Source organism: Herpailurus yagouaroundi, unplaced genomic scaffold (genome assembly GCF_014898765.1).
Source record: "Herpailurus yagouaroundi ecotype Mexico unplaced genomic scaffold, PumYag 190, whole genome shotgun sequence".
NCBI lineage: Eukaryota > Metazoa > Chordata > Mammalia > Carnivora > Felidae > Herpailurus > Herpailurus yagouaroundi.
In genome coordinates, this window is record NW_024412421.1 from 36,036,052 (window position 1) to 36,054,220 (window position 18,169).

Consider the following 18,169-nt stretch of genomic DNA (forward strand, 5'->3'; position numbering starts at 1 on the left):
CTGGCTGGCTCCATCGGTTGAGCGTCCGACTTCAGCTCAGGTCATGATCTCACGGCTCCTGAGTTCAAGACCTGCATCAGGCTCTCTGCTGTCAGTGCAGCACCCACTTTGGATCCTCTGTCTCCGTCTCTGTCTGCCTCCCTCTCCCTCTCTCTCTCTCTCCAAAAATAAACATTAAAAAAAAAAAAAAAACCTTTAGGGGTGCCTAGGTGGCTCAGCCAGTCCGACTTCACCTCAGGTCATGATCTTACGGTTTGGTTCATGAATTCGAGCCCCGCATCAGGCTCTCTGCTGTCAGCTCAGAGCCCACTCTGGATCCCTCCTCTCCCTCTCTTCCTGTCCCTCCCCCACTAGTGCTCTTTCTCTCTCAAAAATAAATAAACATTAAAAAAAAATTTATTTCACAAAGAGGCATTGGCCCTCAGTTGCAATTCGCTGACCCCTGACGCCAACGGTCTGGCGCTGGGTGCTCTGGACTAAGTCAGTCCTGGTAGGAAGGATGCTGGGTGGAACAGATACAGAGTGTGCCACAATCACTGAGCTAAATCTACAGCAGCAGAAGCTGCCAAGTGCAACAGAAACAAAGAGCTGGGACCCTGCCAAGTGGGGAAAGAGCTGTGCCCCATGTACTTGGCGTTCAGGGAAGAGGCCCTCCCTCCCTGCAACTCTCAGGAGCATCCTGCAGACCCCGGCTCCAGGTCCAGTTTCTGGGATGGGAACAGACAACAGGCAATCGTGGGCGGCCCAGTGGGGACGATGCTCCTTTCTACCTGGGATCGCCCACAGAGGGTGTCCCAGGCCAGTTCACACCCAGGGCACGGAGCTGGGTCCGAGTCCTCATGCTCCTTCTGGCCCCAGGGCCTTTGCACATGCTGTTCCCTCTGCCTGCAACATTCTTGCCTGCCTATTTTCCACCTGGCCAACTCCTTCCCACACCAGGCCTTAGCAAAAGCAAAATTCCCAGGGACGACCTCCCTCAGCCAGACACCACCCGCTCCTGGCTCAGTCCCCCCTTTTTGCAAACTCCCATGCACCTGCACTTCCCCTTGTAATTCTAACCACACTGTGGTTCTACAATATTTATTTGTCTCCCCCACTGGAGCCGGAGCCCTGTGCGAGCAGGGACCACATTGGTTTTATTCTCCGTGGTTTCCCCGGTTCCTAGCTCAGGATCTGACTCAAATATTTGTTGAACAAATTAATAAATAAACAGAAAGAAAACTCAATGTACAAGGAGAAATCTCTCATTCCAAAGAAGATGTTATAACTCAGTGGCATCACATCACTGGAATAAGTATGTTTTAACTTTTTCCCTCTTCTTATATTTTCCCACTTTCTTGCTTTCCAAATTTATAAACTGGGGTAAAGTGAGTTCACATAAAGGACTAAGCTCTTTTTTTAAAAAAAAGTGCTTCAGTGGCTGATGTATTTCATTAGCATCGAAAACAATGCAGTTACATTATACATTTTATACAAACTACTAATCCACGTGTGCGCAAATGTGCCTCTGAGGACAAGTTAGTAGTTTTATGATATGCTTTCAATATTTCCCTGTTGTTCCAATGTAATATTTTTTGCTATTAAAATACATAATAAACTTCTAGAGGGAAAAAAAAAAAAAGCAAGGTCACTCTGAGCAAGTAGAAGAGACTAAGGACTTATACAACCACTGTTTCTTTCTCTCCGATGAGGGAAGTTTCTGAAACTAACTTCACCTCCTCAGGTATGAAAATACATTGAAATAGTCACAGGCCTCAAGATTAGCTTGAACTCATCACACTGCTTGAGGTTTCTGTCCTCGGCCTGCTCTGCAAAGACACAGTGGTGTGTGGGACGTGTCTAAAAACCAAGGAACCCTGACTAGTGGTGTTTCCTGACTGCTTGCTGTGTCCTCGGGTGGTAGGGAGGACTCTTTTAAGTATAATTAAGATTCAGTGTCATATTAGTTTCAGGGGTACAATAAAATGATCCCACACAGGTCTCTCCCTCTTCTTATAAGGTCACTGATCCCATCACGGGGGTCCTGACCAATGACCTCATCTAATCACCTCCCCAAAGACCCGATCATCTCCAAACACCATCACACTGGGAGCGAGGGCTTCAATGCAGGGATTTGGGGGACACACACATTCAGTCCATGACACTCATAATACCTTAAATGTTGATTACTTGTTGAAAGGATGCTATTTTGGACAGCATGTGGTTATTAAAGAAAAATGCTTGAAAACAAACAAGAAAAGAAGGACGTAATCATGAGAAATCACTCTCAAGGTGTCCTCAGAGCTCACTGCAAGCCCCAGCCAGGCGCGGGCAGGGCTGAGGACACGCAGGGCAGGAGACAGCCAGCGGAGCACCCAAGTCTGGCGGGAGGAGGAAGCCGACAGGCGGTCAGGTGAGGGAGGAAGGAGGGCCCCACATGTGGAAGTAATTATGGAAGCATTCTGCACCTTTCCAAGTGGCAGACAGCCCCTCTAGCTCCAAACGTCTTTGCCTCCTCCGGGGCAGAGCCCCCTGAACCCAGCTGGCCAAGGGGCACCTTGAGCATCAGCTCCGCACCCCAGCTCTGGCTCTGGCCCTTCCGCGTGCTGCCCTGGGCTGGGGCCACGGAACAAAAATGCAAGGAAAGTTTGTCTGCTGCCAGTGGGATGGAACCAGCTGGAACCTGCTCACATCCTGCAGCAGCTGGCAGTCACACGGTGATGGATGAGGGTCTAGAACCTGCCCCTGACCTGGGTCCCGGGGGTGGGGGCAGGGCTTACTTAGTGCCCCTGGGCCCTCATGGGGAGATGATGAAACCGGCTGGGCCACACAACAGATCCTGAGCCATCGGGAGGGCTCTGTCCGTGGCATTCGTGGATATTACAGTGAGCAGGTGAGGGCCACTGGTTTTGCAGAAAAAGAGGCCTATGTCCTACAAGTTCCAGCAGGGACCCCAGCCCCATTCACCACCTAGACACACTAAGCCACTAAGTGACCAGGCCCAGTGGAACCACTCACGTGGCCTGCTTTTTTGAGAGGTCCTGATAAAGAACTTGCCCAGGCCAAGCTAACCAAGTACAGGCTGCTCTCTGCCTCTGCTCTGCCCACTCTCTCAGTCCCCCACACTGACCAGAGAGTTTCCCAGAAGGCACTGCATGTGCATTCTCTTGACCCTGAGAGCACCCCATCATCGCCTCTTCCTGGCACCACCCCGTCCTCCCGCTGCCGACCCCCCCCCCCCGGAGAAAACTTCCCTGATGTCTTCCTCCTCCCGGCACTCCCCTGGCCCTAGTGCAGCTACTGTTACCCCCCACCGCGCACCATCATTAGTTCTAGATGGACTGGTTCCCGTGTCCGGCTGCCAACTCCTCAGAAGCACCTCCATCTATGTCACCTTGGCATGCTCTGACTAGGCAGACAGTCCAGAGCCACTGTGGGCCCTTCCCTTGGAACGGGGAAGACAGGGGAACCGTTGGCCTGGGTCTGAGTCCCAGCCTGACCCTCCTCCTCACTGGGACCCTGAGCAAGTTACTTAACATCTCGGTGCATAATAATGGCACCCCCCTCCTAGGGCAGGAGCAAGGCTAGTGGGTAAAGGGCTCAGAGCCACACACAGCAGGACTAGGGACACTGCCACATCAGCTGCCCTGCCTCTGCTGGCACGGAGCACTTATAAAAGCAGACACTTTTATAACACTCTGATGTCAACCCCAACAGCCCAGTGGGGCTCACTGCCTCAAAACAGGGGCCGGTGCTAAAGCCTCCAGCCTCAGGACAGAGAGGCCGGCAGCACTGTGTCTGCTTAGTCACTCAGCTCATGCCTCTCCAGAGGACGACCCCTCTGAAGACAGCTCATGTGGTGCCGAGGAGAGCTCAGGGCTCAGGCAAATTTCCCGCCTCTGGTCTGGGCCAGCTTTCCTGGAGGCCCAAGGATGAAACAAACAGCCTTTCCTGTCCCCCAGGGATTACAGTGTGAAAACACATTTTTAACCTTACCTTAAGAAGCTGAAAGGCCACATCCATGTAGGACACGCCATGTACTTAAATTTTAAAACAGCAACGTGCCAAGAGCTCTCACAGCTGATGGACCCCTGCTTTGTGCTATTGAAACATGTGCACCTTCCAGAAAGATGATTCAGGCAGAGTGACATGTGCCTGATGAAATCACTCAAAGGATGCTTTCCCTCCTCTGGAACAGTCTTCCCTTCCCCAGGTGTCAGGGCCATGTGAGATGCCAGCGAGGGAGGTTTGGAAATTGTTCATACCGTGATATCGTAACATTTCAAAGGAGTGGGCTTAGCATCCCTGGGACAAAAAAAAAAGGTCCTTGTTCAAGGTATGAAACCACCCACCGGATGTAAGGAGAAAAGGCCCCACTTCTGGTCAAAGTTTGGAGCTGTGCCTGTACTTGTTCTTCATGGGACTCAGGCGGGGCAGAGAGCAAACCTTGAGCACAGAAGCCGAATGCCAGACGTTGTTGAAATGTAAAGTTCTTGGGGCGCCTGGGTGGCTCAGTCGGTTGGGCGGCCGACTTCAGCTCAGGTCATGATCTCACAGCTTGTGAGTTTGAGCCCCGCGTCGGGCTCTGTGCTGACAGCTCAGAGCCTGGAGCCTGCTTCAGATCCTGTGTCTCCCTCTCTCTGCTCCTCCCCCACTCATGTTTGTCTGTCTCTGTCTCTCTCTGTCTCTCAAAAACAATTAAACATAGGAAGGGAGGGAGGGAGGGAGGGAGGAAGGAATAGAGAAGGAAAAGTTCTCAGATAAGCATCACAAAGCCTGAATTCAAAGCTTGGTCCCTACTACTTCTGAGCTGTGTGACCCTGGGCCACTTTCTTGACCTCTCTGGGCCTTGGTCTTCTCATCAGCAATATGGTAGAAATATCAGTACCTGCTTTCCAGGTTGCAAGTGAAGACTCAGGAAGACCCTTGCCTGAAGGCTCTGCTTTGGAAATTGTACACAGGATTCAAATGTGAGTTTCACCTATCGAAGGTCACTGTGTTGTGTCTTGCCATCCAAAGAACCCAAATCTTATGAAACACCCAGGTGTTCAATGAGATGTAAACAAAAGACCTTTGTTGTTTTTTTCATAATGGCAAATCCACTGGAACTCAATTCATGTCCATCAAAATTCAGTGTGACCTGTAGCCGTTGAAGAGCACAGGGCAGACTAAGGCCGGCCTTGGAGAGAACACCTACATGTTTTGTTAAGCGGGAGGGACTGAAGGCCCAGCACAACGTGCCCACAGCACACGAGTGGTGTGACAACAGGGGACCATTCCTGCTCATCAGTGAATCTGCAGCTCCTAATAGCACACCTGGCACACAGCAGGCACTCAGAAACGCTAGGTGAACCAATGAATACGCGTCGCAGTATTCAATACACTCAGTGCAGATTGCCGGCGAGTGTCCCTGCCAGGGAAGGAACCGGGAAGGAGATGTCAACCCCCTGAGGGTGTTTCCTGGGGGGAGGGGGGCAAGGAACAGCACCGTGTGCTCTGAACTTCAGAATCATTTGAATCTTTACAACGGACCCTTGAACAAGGGGTTGGGGGCACCGACTCCCCATGCAGTCAAAAATCTGCATATAACTTTTGACTCCCAAAAACTTACCTACTAATAGCCTACTGTTGGCCAGAAGCCTTACAGATGACATAAACAGTTGATTAACACATATTCTGTACGTTATATGCATTATATGCTGCGTTCTTACAGTACAGCCAGCTAGAGGAAAGAAAAAGTTATTAAGAAAGTCATAAGATGGAGAAAATACAGTTACTGTACTGTATTTATTGAAACAATCTGCATATAAGTGGACCCACAGCTCAAACCCGTGTTGTTCAAGGGCTGACTGTATATTCTTGCATGGCTTGTAAAATCTACAAAATAATCTATAAAGTAATGATTCCCCCCCCCAAATAAAAAGCAAGACAAAAAAGAACATCATGGATGACTAATGCCCCTAATTAGATGAAAAGAATTCAGGAATCATTAGAAAAAGAATATTTGGTGACCCATAACTTAAAATTAGTGAAGTCAGAGAAGAAAGCCGCACTGCTCTGACCGCCCACCCCCAGGAGCAGGAACCTGGTGGAACATTCGGAACGGGGAGATACCGCGTCCAGACGATAAACGGACTGGAACTGGAATCGGGGGGCTCCCAGCTTTTGCCTCTGTATCTTTATTAACCAAGATCCCTTTGGTTGATAATAAAGCACCCCCAGCACACAGCTGAGGACAACCCTGGCACGGAGCCACTGCAGGAACAGGGTGGGTGGGGGGTCTGGTTCCCTTGCGTTCTTTCAAAGCCTGCTTCAAAGGAGATGCAGAGGTGGGAGAGGTGCCCTCACCATGGCTGTCCTCACAGTGAAGACACGAGATGGTCGCTAACAGGAGTCAGAAGAACGAGACACTTTCTTCTTAGTTTTTCCACACACACACACACACACACACACACACACACACACACACACACACTCGAACAGCAGCCAAGGAACTTCTAAAACAAATTAATCCCAAAATTAAGGTTGGGAAAGAAATGTCCCCGAGGACAGCAATCATGTTTGAAGTTGGGTTTTCTGTTTGTTTGTTTTAGAGCTCTCTCAATCTCTCTCCTCAACAGTAGGTAAAACTATCTTCGGGGATCAGGCAAGATCTCCTGCTGGCTCTCGGTCAAAACCTGAACAGATGTTCCCACAGCCGGAAAGCCCACCAGGACCCATCATGTAGCGGGGTCTTACGGACTTGCACACCCACATAGCACTCTCCGCACACCTGTGTATCCCATCGCCTCAGACAAGCACGAACACAGGTCCACGCGGCCCCCAGCCATCTGCAAATTGCCCAAGTCTCTGAAGGACGCACCGGGCCATCGGGATCGTGCTGTGGAGACCCGCCGCCTCGCCCCAGCATGAAGCACCTCCACTATCCCCATCCCAAACTCCACCACGCGTGACGACTTTCCCAGATGAGCCATGTCCTACGTGCCTCTCCACCCCCCAAACGCAGTCCCATGTGGGGCTCCTGTGTCTTTGGTGACCTCTGCCAGCTGGTGCAGGCTTTTGTAAGCATCCCGGAGGCTTCAGAGGGGAGGAGAGAATAGTTGCTCTGAATAAGTCTGAAGAAGACACAGATGGACGGGTCCCATGGAAAGCTGTGACACTGCTCAAGACATTTACTGCAAAAGACAGTGGAGACCTGGCACCCAGGCACCTGCTGACCAATGATGTGGGGCGTGTGGCTCTGAAACGCTGCCCGCCCCCCCCCATCCCAGCTACACTCCGCTGTCTTCTTCTGGGAGCTGCTCCTCCCCCAAACCAAGCAGGTGGTCCCGTTAGAAGCTTCCAGAGCCATATGTCCCACCAGGTGGCAGCTGGTGGTGGTGACGGATGAAAAAGAGAAGCAGAAATAAAGGTCGAGTGGGTTCATGACAGTGCGTGAGCCCCTTGCTGTAGTTTGGTTGTTCAACCCCACCTTCAGCCCCACGAGCTGACGGCCTGACCTCCTGCCTGAACCTCGTTTCTGTCGCACACTCCCAGGCCTGCCACACCCGGTGTCCGTGCACACAAGTGTGGTAAAATACACATAACATGCAAGTTACCATTTTTGCCATGTTTCAAGCGTATGACTGAGTGGCGTTCAGCACGTTCTCGGGACTGCGCGACTCTCACCTCACCTACTTCCAAGACACGTCCAGCCCCCAAAGGAAGCCGCCGCACACTGCTGTCACCACCCATCCCCCTTCCCTCCTGCCCCGGCAGCCCCCAGCTTTCCGTCCCTGTAGACCTACCTATTCCGGACATTCCATATAAATGGAGCCGTTCCATATGTGACCTTTGGTCCAGATCTGGTCTCAGGGCGACCCTGAGCAGCACTCGGCCTCCCAACAAGGCTCCCCGTTCCAAGGGGATACAGAAAGCTTCACAGCCTCTCCTCCCAGTGTGCCGTTGGTGTCGGCAGCTTCCATCACATTAACTGTGTGCCTCCTGCTCGCCCTCACTCAGTCCACATTTGTGAGCATTTATGTAGCACTTCCTGGGTTCCAGGTGTCATGTGCAACTGCATGAGATGAACAGGGGCGGCCACTGCCTTCCAAGAACTCACACAACCGGGAGCACCTGGGCAAGCTGCAATCTCTGTGATATGGACTGAGTCCCGCAGTTGGCAAACTGGAATGACAGTCACGGTAAAGTGACGGCCAGGAAGAGCGTGAAGGAGCAAGGAGCCCTGGGTACCTGGTGGCGGGCGGCACTCACTCTCGGGGCCAGGCAAGTGTTGCTCAGGTGAGCACCACCTTCAATTCTGCACACCGGGCACCTGACTCTGTCCTCACCCAGGCTGGGCCCTAACAGTGCCCAGCAGGGCAGGCAAACTGACTTTGGGGGGGCTTCCTACGGGCTGCGCAGAGCATACGGACAGTTTTCTATCTTTTAACTTACCCATTACTGCAAGCCGAGGAGACAGCATGGGCTCCTCCCCTCCCTTCTGCACACCAGGCTCAGAGAGGTGAAGGAGCTGGCCTAAAGCCACAGAGCTTTTGCGTGACACAGGCGGAGCTTGGCCCTAACTCCAAACAGTCACAGGCAGGAACCTGTCATCGTAATAATGAAAATGTGTGACTTTACATGGTGTCTTAAAGTGAGGGAGCTTTCCTGAGGGCCTCACCAGCATTGACACGTCCATTCCCTAGAACCACAGAGTAGGCATTAATCTGGCCCCCCTCCTACACCTGCAGCCCGGAAGGGCTAACCAGCTCACTCGGGTAGGAGCTGGAAAGGGAGGGGGGGAGCAGGGAGTAGCAAGTCCGCACGAACGTCTGTGTTTCATCGCGGGCACAATGCTACCTGCCTCTAATTTGTATTTCGTGCTCACCAATACTTATTTGGCCCTTGTCCTTCCGAAATTCTGGGGTCTACCCAGAAGTCCACTGGCCAGGGTGCCATTTCCCAGGCCCCTCTGTCCATGGCCAGGAACACAGGTGTGGTACCTGGTATCTGCTGAGGTGGCCATGCCTGCCGAAGGAGCACACGTGCAGTGACACCTGTCTTGCACGCCCGTGTTGTGCATCACCACCCCCACGCCAGCCCCCCAGCACAAACACACAGGCTTGTTGGAAGACAACTCAAGATTCCCAGATGGTGCTAGAGAGGCACAGAGCAGCTCATCTCTGGTTTTCACAGACCCTTGGCAGCCTGAGACTGTTGTTCTCCTACAAGGTTCGAGCCTGAAGCCCTGCCCACCTCAGCCAGGGTCAGTCGGGCAGCTCTCCAAAGTCATAGGACTGACAGGAGATACATACAGTTGACCCTCAGCACAAATTCAAACCACATGCATCCACTGACACGTATATTTTTTCCAAAAAATATGGCACAGGACTGTAAATGTATTTTCCTTACGATTTTCTTAATAACACTTGTTTCTCTAGCTAACTATAAGAATACAGCACGTAATACACATAACAGACAAAAGATGCGTTACCTGTTGCATGTTCTCGGTGAGGATTCAGGCCAATGATACGCGACTGCAGTAAAGTTTTGGGGGAGTCAGAAACTATACACAGATTTTTAACTACACGGGGGTCCACATCTCTAGCCCCTGCTGTTCGAGGGTGGACTGGATACATAAAGAGATTTGCCTCAAGCAATTGGCTCACAGGATGATGGGGCCCAGCAAGGCTGAAAACTCAGGCAGGAGCTGATGTTTCAGTCTTGAGGCAGAATTTCTTCATCTCAAGGAAACCTCAGATTTTGCTTTTCAGACCCTCACCTGATCGGAGGAGGCCCACCCAGATCATCCAGTTTATGCAAAGCCTCCTGACTCAGAGGTTGACTGCACCTGCCAAAAAGCCTTCTCAGCAACAGATAGGTTAGTGTTGGACCAAAGCCCAGCCATCTCACAGCCCGAGGGGTCTCCCCAGGCTTCAGAACCCACTTAGGTGTGAGACTCCCTTCAGGGCTACACAAACCAAGAAGCCAGAGTTGAAACACGAGCAGGTGTCACCTGTGGAAGGAAGGGTGAAAGGGTCTCACTTTCTTTCTACAAAATGTTATGTGGGGGGCGCCTGGGTGGCTCAGTCGGTTGAGCATCCGACTTCGGCTCAGGTCACGATCTTGCGGTCCATGAGTTCGAGCCCCGCGTCAGGCTCTGGGCTGATGGCTCAGAGCCTGGAGCCTGCTTCTGATTCTGTGTCTCCCTCTCTCTCTGCCCCTCCCCCGTTCATGCTCTGTCTCAAAAATAAATAAATGTTTAAAAAAAAAATGTTATGTGGGATGCTCTTCCACACTGAGAAAAACACAACGGTGGACATATGTGGACGTGCATCCTCAGAAAGTGCAGACATGAAGCCATGGGAGCCTTCTAGGGTTTGCCATGCCACAAAGGTAATCTTGCTAAGCAGCTGCTTCCAAAAAGTCACTAGGCAACAACAACAAAAAAAAGCCGTGAGTTTTAAATTCTGGTGGTGAATTCTCTCATCTAGGACGAATCATTCTGTAATACAATGAAAACTCCCCAAATGCACAGAAAAACCACCTGACTCAAAACATTGGCAGGGTGACCCCACCCCACAGCAGCACAACAGCACATCATTGAGTCGTCCCCACGAGACCCGAGCCCTGGCGATAAAATGTGTGTGACTCTCGCTGAAGACATGAGAGGTTGGGACGGAAGGTCAGCAAAAAGATACCTGCACAGTGAAGGAAACAATCAGCAAAACTAATAGGCAACTGACGGAATGGGAGAAGATATTTGCAAACAACATACCTGATAAAGGGTTAGTGTCCAAAATCTATAAAGAACTTACCAAATTCCACACCCAAAAAACAAATAATCCAGTGAAGAAATGGGCAAAAGAAATGAATAGACCCTTTTCCCAAGAAGACATCCAGATGGAGAACAGACACATGAAAAGATGCTCAACATCACTCATCATCAAGGAAATACAAATCAAAACCACACTGAGATACCACCTCACACCTGTCAGAGTGGCTAACATTAACAACTCAGGAAACAACAGATGCTGGCGAGGAAGTGGAGAAACGGGAACCCTCTTGCTTTGCTGGTGGGAATGCAAACTGGTGCAGCCGCTCTGGAAAACAGTATGGAGGTTCCTCAAAAAATTAAAAATAGAACTACCCTACGACCCAGCAATTGCACTACTAGCAATTTATCCAAGGGATATAGGTGTGCTGTTTCGAAGGGGCACATGCACCCCAATGTTTATAGCAGGACTATCGATGATAGCCAAAGTATGTAAAGAGCCCAAATGTCCCTGGATGGATGAATGGATAAAGAAGATGTGGTATATATATACAATGGAGTATTACTCGGCAATCAAAAAGAATGAAATCTTGCCATTTGCAACTACGCAGATGGAAGTGGAGCGTCTTGTGCTAAGCAAAATAAGTCATTCAGAGAAAGACAGATATCCTGTATTTTCACTCATATGTGGAATTTGAGAAACTTAACAGAAGACCATGGGGGAAGGGAGGGAAAAATAAGTTACAGAGAGGGAGGGAGGCACACCATAGAGACTCTTAATACAGAGTACAAACTGAGGGTTGATGGGGGTGGAGTAGAGGGGAAAATGGGTGATGGGCACTGAGGAGGGCACTTGTTGGGATGAGCACTGGGTGTTGTATGGCAGTGATGAATCACGGGAATCTACTCTCGAAGCCAAGAGCACACTACACACACTGTATGTTAGCCAACTTGACATTAAACAATAAATATTACAACACTTTAGTAAATACTTGCACACACACAAAAATATATACCTGCATTAAACGAAAACCCAGGCAGCCGAATCCCCCTAGGTTCGGCCCCTGGACACATTCAGGAGGCCTTTGTGTGACTGCACACGCGGGAGAGAGAAATCATAAACACACTTTTCACTACGGCCAGAGGGGTGGAAGTGAGTCGGCTTCACAAGTGGGGTGGGGGCAGGGGAAGGGAAGGAAACGCCGCGGATTACATACTGTCATCTTAGTGGCACAGCTGACGAAAGGCAGGAAATTTGAAATGTGCGCCGACAACCCGCCGGCCCGGCTCTACACTCCAGGCCCCGAACAAAAGCCGCACTGTGCGGTGCCCAGGGACGCGGCTGGCGTGGCCGCCGAGGGAAGGGGCTCAGGCTTCCTTTCCACTTAATGGCTTTTCAGTGCCGGGCGTAGAAACCAAAATGTTTTCTGCGGGGCTGACACTCCAACAAGACGGTTCCGTGAGGAGAGATGGCCCCTCTCTTCGCCTAAGAACGGTCCACTTGCTTTCACCAGCAGGGATGCTGCCTGTCCCCATCTGCACAGAGCCAGGCGGCCGGGACTTCCCCACCCAGAGCCCAAACACCCTCAGCGCTGTCCTTGCCACAGTAAATCACACGCAGCCCCAGCTGCCACCCACCCCTCAACAGAAAGCTAAACACCAGCGTGCAAAGAATCCCCTCGGGAGGGACTCCAGGTCTGGACCGAGTGTGCACGTGAGAGTGTGCACGTGCGGGTGTGCACGTGTGATGTGCACAGAGAAGGAAAGAGCCCCTCAAAGTGGCAACTACCACTGGCTGACCCGAGTTCTGGGGGAAATCACAGAGTTCCTGTGTCTGTTTACCGAGTTTAGGCGACAGTCTTGGAAACGCTAGAAGCCCTCCAGGTAGAAGCCTGGGAGGGTCGGGATGGGCTCTGACAACTCCAGCCTCACTGGCGAGGCCAGGAGGGGGAAGAAGCGGAGGCCGGGAGAGGCACCAGGTCGGGAGAGGCAGGCTGGCCAGGCTTGTGCCTGAGTGAGGGGCCGGACGGCATGCTGGAAGAAAAGGAAGATGTGAAAGATGGCAGGGGGCAGGGGGCAGGGGCAGGGGAGACGTGAACAGTAGATCCTCTGCATTGGATTGTGCCTTCCCTTTCATACAACTGAAGGCTGGAACTCCCAGGCTTGGAGGAAAACCACTAGGAACCTCCACTTCTCACCATGTTTCAGGAGCTCAAATGCTGAAGCAATGTGGTTTTGTCCCCCAGCTCTGAGGGATTTCTTTGTCACGGTTTAGAAGTCACTCCTGGAGGTCCCACCCAGAGCCAGGGTCACGTGGACTCACCCTGCACCCCTGTCCCTCCCTCCAAACTGCCCCCAGGTCAACCCGTGCCAGGCCTGAAGCCTCCCTGTCTCCACACAGCTCGTCCATGATGCCTATGCCAACGACACAGCAGGAACAGATTCCTCTCCCTCCGTGTCCCCCCGGTACCTCGGCCAGATCCAGGAGGGCCATCACACACCTCCTCTCAGGTCTGGGAGGGGGGACTGGGCCTTGCATCCTGGGGAGCCCTGTAAGCGCTGGCTCCTTCTCCCTACGGCGATAAGGAGGGTCTGCGTTCTCCAGCAAAGGCCCTGGATGAAGGGAGCGGGTCAGAGGCGTCCACCATCTCTAGGGATGCCACAACCAGGACAGCCACCCAGCCACCTCACGGGCATGGGGCTAAAGGCTTCAAATTCATCATCTCACAACTTCTCAACTACCCACTGGCATCTGGACTTTAATCTCCACTTCTCGGGTGAGGAAACAGCCCAGAGGGCTCTTGTAACCTGCCCAGGGACGCAGAGCAAGGGGCACGGGCCAGAGGCCACCTTCTCAACCACTCAGAAAAACAGAATCAGGTCCTCATTCCACCAGCCTTTCCTGAGGGATTTCCAGGCAGAACTAAAAACAAGAACAAACAAACAAAAAAACAACTCTTGTAATCTGCAAGACAAGTTCTCCTATGAGCAGAACTCAAAACTCAGATACAGAATCTGAAAGGAAGCTCTAACTCATTTTACTTTCAAGATTCTTTTCTTCTTCCCCATAACCAACCCAAATGCCCATAATTTCCCCCTCATCTTAAAGCAGCATTTTGGGGAGGAAACGTGGATTGCTCTCTGCTCCGCCCCCGCTGCAGGGCCATAAAGGTGGGACAGCGCCACCTCCTGGGCAGCAGGCACGAGACAGCAAGCGTCCAGCTTGGAGGTGCCCAGGAGCAAACTGTTCCTGAGACCTGCTAAGCACCTTAGCCCCTCAGCCCCACGTGGGAGAGAAAACAATGTGGGCGCGGGTGCTCACAAGAAGAGGAGGCTGCACTGGCCTCCCCGGGCTCACTCACCTGCTTCGGGGCTGCACTAATACAGGGGCTTCCAGGGATGCCTACCAGCGTATTTTGAAGGTCGGCTACCAAACGGGCCCATGAGCCAGAGGACGCAGAGCCTCCTGGGGCCGGGAGACAGCCAACACCAGGGAGGACAGCCTGAGGCAGCCCGTCCGTGGGGGCCCCAGGGAAAGAATCAGGGGCACGGGGCAGGTGCTCAGCGTTCACCACAGGACCCGGCAGGAGGGAGAGGCCCCAATAAATGTGTGATGAAGCAAAACGAGGTAAGTCAAGCAGCAAGCAGGCCTGCCTGCCCTGAACCACAGCTGTGGGCATGCTGGGGGTCCAGCCTAACTGAGGACGCAGGGCCCCCACCTGCCCAGCGCTTACAGGACAGTGGGGGACCCCAGAAACACACAAATGAAAACATGGCTAATTTAGTCCCACAAAGTTTATTACAGTAAGTTAAGGTTTTCAGGTAAGATCTCTCCACAGAGGAGGAGCTGGGGTTTCCCAGAGACACAGGCCACTTGAAACCTTCATTTATTCATTCACTATGGACTGAGCGACTATGCAGTGCCAGCTGCTGTGACAGGCACTTGATGTGTATTGTGCCATCAGCTCTTCACCACCGCCCCCCGGGGTAAGAACAGAATCTGCATTCTGTAGATCTGGAAGCTGTGTTCCAGAGGGGCCGATTAGCTTGTCCAAGGTCAGCAGAACCAGAACTGGAGCCAACATTCAAACCCAAAGCCCATGTATGGAGTGTGCTAAGCCCCACGATGGTCCTTCATCCAGAAGGTGTTTGGTGAGTTCCCGTCACGGGGCAGGCACTGAGTCAGGTCCTTGGGACGTGTCAGGGAAGAGAGCAGGACGAGGGCCCTGCCCACCAAGACCAATGACCATCAAGTGAACAAGACAGCAAGACACAGGGAGAAAGGCAGACTGTTCATGCGCAAAGCTGGACAGACCCGCTCTCAAGCCCTGGCTCTCCTCTCACCTCTCTGAGCCCATCTTCTCGTCTGTACAACAGAAAGAGGAGCCGGTCGACATGAAGACGGAACTACCTGACACCCAGGACAGACACCACGGCAGTGGCTGTTTTGGGGAGCAGCTAGGAAGGCAGCACGCCCCCAGGGGGGCCGGCGGGAGGCCCACAGGCAGGGGATGCCGAGAGGGAAGGCAGTCGCCTGGTGCTGAATTAAGAGTCATCTGATGGCCGTGCCGGGGATGCTGGGGCCGGAGGACGGGAGCGGGCCGTGCCACGAGGCCACAGGGCGGCACCGATGCATCCAATGCCCTGTCGGTGACGCTTACCGACAGTCTCAGGTATGCTGTGTGTTTTTCATGGTGGGAAAGATTCTGTCTTCCTGTTTTTGACTTCTTAGTTTGATGCAATTTCAGACTTGCAGTAAATTCAGAAAAGTATAAAAAATCCCCACATGCCCTTAACCCGGATGCCACCAATGTTCACATTTTCCCACGTTTGTCTTATGCTTTTGTCTCTGTGTTTGTTTTTAGAGCCATTTAGAAGCGAGCTGTCATGCAGACACGATGGCCCCCTGACCCATCAGTGGGGTGTGTATGTCCCTGAAACAAGGACACTCTCTTTCTCAGCTCTGGTACTCAGCACAGCACCTCACAACCAGAAATCCACTGCAACACACATCACTAACCTACAAGTGTCGTGTCCTGACAGCGTCCTTCATACCCAAGACAGTCCCAGGCCGTGCCCTGTGTCTCCAGCCCTCCCCTCATCAGCAATATTCCTCAGTCTTCCTGATCTTTGTCAGCCCTGGTCTTGCGTAGCATGCCCTTTGGTTTGGGTTTGTCTGACACTTTGTCCTAATGAGACCAAGGGTAAGCATTCCAGGCAGGAGCTCTGGAAAGTGAGAGGTGTTCCTGCCCAGGGCACAGTGTCAGGAGGCCCACTGCGTGTACCTGTCTGTTAACGGTGACATTCCCACCAAGATGGCATTGACCAGGTTTCTTCATTATAAAGTCCTTTATCCTTTGTGATCAGTTTCTAGTGGGTAGTTCTTTGAGACCACGTAAATATTCTGTTACTCAAGAAAACTTCCACCCACCCGGAGACAGCTTCGGCGTACTAACAACCTCGCCTAAATCAGTGATGGTAAGACGCTTGCCACACGGTGGCCCTCCAGTCATTTCCTCCAACTCTATCAGTTGGTACCTGGCGTGCCTTTTCTTAGACAGATGATCACATAACAGCGGGAAATTCGTCTGCCCGCTTCCTTCTCGCCCCTACAGTCTATTTCCCATATGAGAAGCAGAGAGACCCTTTGAACAAGGAAATCAAAGCCTGTTCACATGAAAAAGGATGAATCTGGACCCCTATCTTACCTCTTACACAGACGTTAACTCAAAATGGAGAAAGAGGCTCGATATAAGAGCTAAAAGTTTCAGCCCCTAAAAGAGAACAGAGGGGTGAGTCTTCCCAACACTGAACTTTCCAACAGATTCCGAGACACGATAACAAAAACAGAAAAACTGATCAGCTGGGCTTGACCTGACATTTCAAAGTACGCTATCAGAAAGTGAACACGCAACCCCATACAGGGAGTGTACGTGGATCACAGCCCTGACGGGCACGGAGGTGTCCCCAGCTCAGGCCACCTTTCCACAGGCCCCACGAGCCTTCTGTCCCTTCCACCTGACAGCTCTGGGCTACCCTGAATGACACAAACCTGCCGCCTCTGTTGCCCCAACTGCTCCTCACTGACCCTGCAGACAGGGCCTCTCAGAGACTTCCACGTGCACACGCATCACCTGGGGTCTTTTAAGTTGCAGGTTCTGATCCAGTGGGTCTGGGGGCAGGCTGTTTCTGCGCTTCAGGGAAGCACCCAGGCAGGCTGCTGTTCTGGCCCGTGGACCACTGCCTAAGTCGCACCAAGTAACGGGGACAGGAGGTCCCTTCCCCAGCCACTGCCTTCCCGGAGCGTTGCAAAGGGCTACCGCCCTCTGCAGCCAGTGCCGGGCAGCTGGCATTTGTCCTCCTGATGTGGATTACACTCCCATACCTTGGAGATGAGGGACAGGAGAGGCTCAGGGACCACAGGTAGTCGCTTCCCCATAATCTTGCAATTCTTGTGTGTTCCAAAGTAGATACTCCACTCTCTTCTCAGGACAATGAGGTAAACAGAGAAAGTGACGTAAAAGCTTACCTGGGTATGAAAGAAGAGATCCAAGTAACAGCTAATGTGGAGCAGAGAGCCAGAAATAGCTGTGTGTGCTCCCTTTCCTCCCTGCTGGCACTTGAGGGCTGGCTGCAGCCGCTGCCCACATCCACAGGACCGCGGTGAGGGGAAGGGACGAAAGACGAGACAGAGCGGAGGATAAAGGGCATCTGAGAGCCACTCCAGGTCTGGCTTGAGTAATGAGGTCACTTGTCCATTTTTTACAGACAAAGACACTGAGGCTCAGGGAAGGCGAAAGGGTTGTCCAAGGGCACACGGCAACCGAGCTGGCAAGAAACAGTTGCCTCCCTGACTCCTAACAGGTCTCCTAAACTGAATATTCATGTCAAGAGGAGAAGAAAGGTGCGAATGGTGTTTGGGGGGATGGCAACTGCCTAAATCAATGTGTTCCAATTAACTTGGAAAAACTCACTGAGAAAACGAACCCTATACTAAGTGAGGAGAGGAGTAAAATCTATAGGCAGACCAAGGATAGTTTTCCAGATGTAGGATCTTAAGGAATGGAATGAATGGTTTAGGACAATCTGTTTGTTATTCGTTTACCTCAATAAGCAATCAGGAGTCTAGAAAGCATTAAATAAGCAGCTACTGTGTGCCAGGCCTTTCAGTAAAGGCAAGCGGGTGAAAGGGATCGTGCATTTAAGCCTTGCGACAATCACCTGCCATTCCCTTTTTATATATGAGGGAGGAAACCAGGGTTCAGAGAAGCCACTACTCTGCCCGGCCGGAATGAGAAGCCAAGTCTGCATGCACCTGTGTCCCCAACAGGCACCAGGCAAGTATCACCCCCCTTCCATCTCAGAAACACCAAGTCCTGCGGCTCTGACTACATGGCCAAAGGATGTATCTAATACTGTTCTCAATGTTGACCT